Source organism: Herpailurus yagouaroundi, unplaced genomic scaffold, assembly GCF_014898765.1.
Source record: "Herpailurus yagouaroundi ecotype Mexico unplaced genomic scaffold, PumYag 192, whole genome shotgun sequence".
NCBI lineage: Eukaryota > Metazoa > Chordata > Mammalia > Carnivora > Felidae > Herpailurus > Herpailurus yagouaroundi.
Window position 1 is genome coordinate 5,327,942 of NW_024412423.1, and position 5,379 is coordinate 5,333,320.

The 5,379-nt window shown below is 46.3% G+C and overlaps 1 long non-coding RNA gene across 2 annotated transcripts in view; it reads left to right on the forward strand.

Annotated features, from left to right (window-relative positions):
• The first annotated feature begins 4,479 nt into the window (after positions 1-4,479).
• The window catches only part of LOC121010566 (uncharacterized), a 31,542-nt gene continuing 30,642 nt past the window's right edge, over positions 4,480-5,379 (forward strand). For both annotated transcript variants that reach the window (XR_005781231.1, XR_005781232.1), the window contains exons 1-2: positions 4,480-4,759; positions 4,903-5,088. This is a non-coding gene — a long non-coding RNA (uncharacterized LOC121010566). The remainder of the gene's footprint in view (positions 4,760-4,902; positions 5,089-5,379) is intronic.

Consider the following 5,379-nt stretch of genomic DNA (forward strand, 5'->3'; position numbering starts at 1 on the left):
CGTATTAGCCTTAGAATATAACTTTCTTTTTTTTAAGTGTATGTATTCACCCTGAGAGAGAGGGGTGTGGGAGGGGCAGAGAGAGAAGGAGAAAGAGAATCCAAAGCAGGCTCCAAGCCGTCAGTGCAGAGCCTGACACGGGACTAAATCCCACAAACCGTGGGATCTTGACTTGAGCTGGAATCCAGAGTCAGATGCTTCACCGACTGGGCCACCCAGAACCCCCATGAATATAATTTTCAAAAACTATTTCACAGTCAGGGTCCAGACTCCCAGTGGGTATCTTGTTGCCTATGGTATCTGATACAGACTTCTGAGCCAGACATTCCAGACCATCCACAGGGCGGCCTCTCTTTATTTTTCTGGTTGCTCACTGTTCCCTCGGTTCAGTCTGCCAGATGCGTCTCCTCATTAGCACCCTTGAATGTGCTCACCTTCAACTCTGCGTGCTCATGCGTGCCATCACATTGCCTAGAGAGCCCTGCTTCGTCCCCTGGTCTTCCTGTTTTTACGTATTCTGTTGAGATCCCAAGTGAGATTCTGCCTTCTCCAGGGTTTCACTTGGATCACCCTCCTATCTCCTTCACCATTGGGCTACTTTCTGTGTTTGTTGTTCTCAGGTTCGTTTAGTCTCGGTAGCCCGTATATACACGAGATCCTACACCCTATGGTAGAATTCACCGCATTGTCTCTTTTCATCCGCGAGCCCCGTACCCCAAACCCTGGTCTACAAGAAGTACCACACCTTTTCACTTTGTAGACCTCATCTTGAGATCCGACTATGATCCGACTATCTGCCCGTGCTGTTGGGCTGGTAGAAGAACAAGCCGACAAGCAAAACACAACCAGGAAGACACTGGATCCTCTGTTAATGCTCCAAGACAGGGTAGCCCTGAGAGCTTCTCATCTCTGTGCTCGGTTTTAATGTTCCTCTGCTGTTCCCACGTCCTGCTGGGAGCCCAGGAATCTTCGTGAAGGCTGCTTATATTTCTGTCAATGTGCACAATGTAGCCGTCCCTCTTGGGGCTGGCAGACTTCCTAGCAGGCTGCTTAATGCAGGGCACAGCTCTGTGCTCTTGGGACGGGTCCCAGACCCCCGCCTCTTCCACATTTCCCCAAGCCCAGGGACCTGGGAGAGTTTAGGGGAACTTCTCCATTCCTCTGTCTTTGGGATGTGAATAGCCCATCTCTTTCCCCATGGTTTTAGGCTTTTATAAAACAAAGACACAAAAGCCCGTTTTTTCCAGTCTATTGTGGGCCCTTCCTGAATGAGTGGAGATCTGGTCTTATGCTGGAGTGGGGTGGGGTGGGAGAGCTTTACTGGGAAAAGAAGAAAAAAAGAAAGGACGAAAAATACAGAGGAGAAGAAAATTAAGTGAATATTTAAAAAAAATATTAACCTCCAGGCCTTTTTTTGTTGTTTTCTATTATGCTTTCCACAACATTGGCGATAATGAAAAAGGAGCTTAATAAAAACTGCCTCATTTAACTCCTTGAGCTTATAATTTACATTTACAGTGAAAGCAGTGTGTTTCTAGCATTAAGAAGCAAAGCAAACGATCATAGGAGGAAAAAAAGACATAGGCAAACCAAGAAACCTGCCTCTTAACTATAGAGAACAAACCGATGGTTACGAGGGGGAAGCTGGGGGGGGGGGGTGGTACGGACGAAATGGATGATGGAAATTCAGTAGTGCTCTTGCTGCGATGAGTCCTGAGTATTGAATGGCAGTGTTGAATCACCAAACTGTACACCTGAAACTAGTATCACACTGAGTGTTAGCGAACTGGAATTTAAGTAAGAACTTAAAAAAAAATTGGCGCCTGGGTGGCTCAGTCCGTAAAGAATCCAACTCTTGATCTCGGCTCAGGTCATGATCTCGTAGCTTCTGAGCTCAAGCCCCACATCAGGCTCTCTGCTGTCAGCGCAGAGCCTGCCTTGGATCCTCTGTCTTCCTCTCTCCCTCCCCCTCCCTCACGTGCTCTTTCTCTCTCACTCAAAAATAAAATAAACATTTAAAAAAATTTTAAAAAGTAAAGCTCTCATCTTAAAAAAAAAAAAGAACTTAAAAATACTTAAAAAAAAAAAAGAACTGTTAATAACATTCTTTTAGTGACTTTCACAGCTGAATTAGATTTGACTAACATCGTCACAATTTAAGCACAAAAGATGTCCTCTTCCAGATAGGTGGTTTTTCATCCTCATATAACATGCTTGTGTGTAGGAGTGAGGAAGAAAGGTAGAGTCTGTTTACAAAGAAGCAGCTTTGGCTCTCGATGACATCAGCAGGGAAGTAGGTGGCGGTGAAGTCTGTGCAGGTAACTGGCTGGAGAACTCCCTGTGTTTACCTCATTCCTTGGCGTGATTCATTTGCAAACGCTGTCCACGTAGGCTCTGCCAGGTACATCCCTGTGTGAACATCTTGCTTCATCCAGATGAATCCTACGTACGTCCACTGGGTTTCAGTGCAGAGTGCCCTCAGAGAATGCCCAGTATCGATAGTGAGGGATTTCTACCTATCTCCTTTAAAAAAAAAATTGGGGAGAGCGCAAGTTGGGGAGGGGCAGAGAGAGGGGACAGAGGATCCGAAGCAGGCTCTGCCCTGATAGCAGTGAGCCCGATGTGGGGTTTGAACTCCTGAACCATAAGATCGCGACCTGATCTGAGCCGAAGTCGGACGCTCCACCAACTGAGCCACCTAGCTAGGGGCCCCTCTCGGTGTCTCCTTAAAAAGTGACCAAAATGGCAAATGCTTCCAGCACTGGAGCCAGATCCCTAGCTTGTGTTGTACCAAGGGCACAGTGCTTAACCTCTGGTTAAGCCTCTGTTTCCTTCTCTGAAACAAATATAATTGTACCGTAAGATTGTTACGGGGAGTAGGTGAATTAATACACCCACTGCCCATGATACTTCTGGGCACACAGTAAGCCCAGTATAACATTAGCTTTTTTGGTTTTTGGGTCGATGTTCTCTCTTTGTTCTCTGTCATTCCCTTCCTGATCACACATCCTTAATCTCCCCAAAACACTGAAAAGACCCTGCCTGAAATTCTTTACATTCTGTTCAACATAATTGGAACTGTGAGGGTATAGTATGATATATCATTTTAGGAAGCTTAGACTCGGTTTCCTGAAAGCCATTACTTTGAAAGGGCAACTACTTTCTGATTTTTGTGTTCCATGTGGGTCTTTAGGCAACTGGGTTTGCAGTCAGTCTGTAGTTGTATCTGTTTAAGTGTGTCTGATGTAAAGAATCAAAAACCCAACAGAGGCTCCTGGGTGGCTCAGTCAGTTAAGTGTCCGACTTTGGCTCAGGTCATGATCTCACAGTTCGTGAGTTCTAGCCCCATTTCTGGGCTCTGTGCTGCCAGCTCAGAGCCAGGAGCCTGCTTCGGATCCCATGTCTCCCTCTCTCTCTGCCCCTGCCCTGCTTGTACTCTGTCTCTCTCTCTCCTTCAAAAAATAAGTAAGCATTAAAAAAATTTTAAAAGAATAAAAAACCCAACAAAGACAGTCTTCAACATTAGAAGCACGTAGATTACTGTGTCCAGCTGGTAGTTTACAGGTAGGACAGACCTCTGGATTACTTCAGGTCAGTAGTTCAACAATGTAATCAAGGTTTCTTTTCATTTTTCCTCTTTGCTCACCACAACAGCAGATTCACCCTTAGGCCGGTCTTACCTCACAGGGGTAATCTGGCTGCTAACAAATTCTCAGGCTGCTGCCTTTCACAGGTATCCTTGGAGAGATCTGAGAGGTGGCCATTCTCATAAGCTCTCTGAAAAGAGCAAAGAGGGATCTTCCTTGGGAGTTACAGGAAAAAAATCGCCTCCAGTCTTACTGGCCCACAGTTGTCTATCCACTTGGTGGACGATCCACTTGAGCCGATCAATGTAGCCATGGGAGAAGAACGCGGAGATTAGCTGAAGCCTGAGCTCCATAGCATACCCTCAGTGGGCGCAGGGGACAGTCACCTCCCTGCAAGCACAAGGTGCTCACGGAAGGTGTAGCTACCTGGAAATGAAACGAAATCAGGAGAGTTACCTGAAGAAGGGGAAATAGACGCTGGGGGGTGAGGGGGGAGGGGTGATTTCGATATCAAATATAGTAACTATGCCACCTGACCGGAAGCTAGATTTTAGCTCGTCTAAAAGCATTCTTCTGCTCTCTGCTAAAAATATCACTTCAGTTCATCACACTCAAGAAAACCGTTCTTGTTTTTGTTCGCGGGTCTGTTTTGTTCCGTGTCAATAGCAAACACCACGATTCATACGTGTCTTGGCCTCATAATGTTGTAATTGGCTACAGTGGTCGACCTCTGCCCTCTGCTAATTCCTATTAGACATTACTATAAAGGGTTAAGTGCATACCAACTAAGGCCTTTTCATATGTTTTACCAGTAATTATTTATGGTGCCCTACTTTTCAAAAGAGAATTGTAGCGGCCTTGAGACTTTCCTAGTTTGGATGTGCATTTGGATACATTCACTTACAGTTCGTAACAAACCTGATGAACTAGCAGTGAGTGAGACACAAGCGTCGAGGGAGACAGATGCTTCCGCCCTCCGGCCTCACAGCTCCAGTGTGATAATCTGCTGTTCTCAACGTTTTTCCCGCTAAGTCACACATGAAAGAAGATGTGCACTCTGAGGACGGGCTCCCATGTGTGCTTCTCGGTGCATCGGCGTCTCCATGACCCGCTCCCTCCCCCTCCGCAAAAACTCATCAGGATGCAAGTGAGTGCAAGACATGTTTTTACAGGTACAAACTTGAATCTGCCCTAATTTATAAAAAGAGACCAGTTATTGTTAAACTTTCATTTTTGCCTTATTCAACAGAGGCTAGACCATGCTGCAGTAAGAAACAACTCTCAGGGGCATAAGGCAACGTTTTGTTTCTTTCAGTACAGGGAGTCCCTCTGCCCATCACGGCCACCCAGCGACCCTGCCGGCCAAGATGCTGTCTCCAAACAGCTCACGCAGTCTCGCAGAGCTGGGGTAATGAAGTCCCCATCACCAATCACAAGCTCGTTCTTCATGTTTTTGCCGTGGAATGACACACATCACTTTTGTTCCCATTTCATGACCAAGGTAAGTCACACAGGCCATGCTACGTGGGGACAGCGAAACGCTGTCCTATGATATGCTCAGAAAAGGGAAAATGGAACATTTGTGGAAGCTCGAATGACCACTACAGATGTAAAAAGAGAAAAATTAGGGCACCTGGGTGGCTCAGTTGGTTAAGTGTCTGACTTTGGCTCAGGTCATGATCTTCTGGTTCATGAGTTTAAGCCCCACGTCAGGCTCTGTACTGATGGCTCAGAGCTTGGAGCCTGCTTCAGATTCTGTCTCCCTCTCTCTCTGCTCCTCCCCTACTCATGC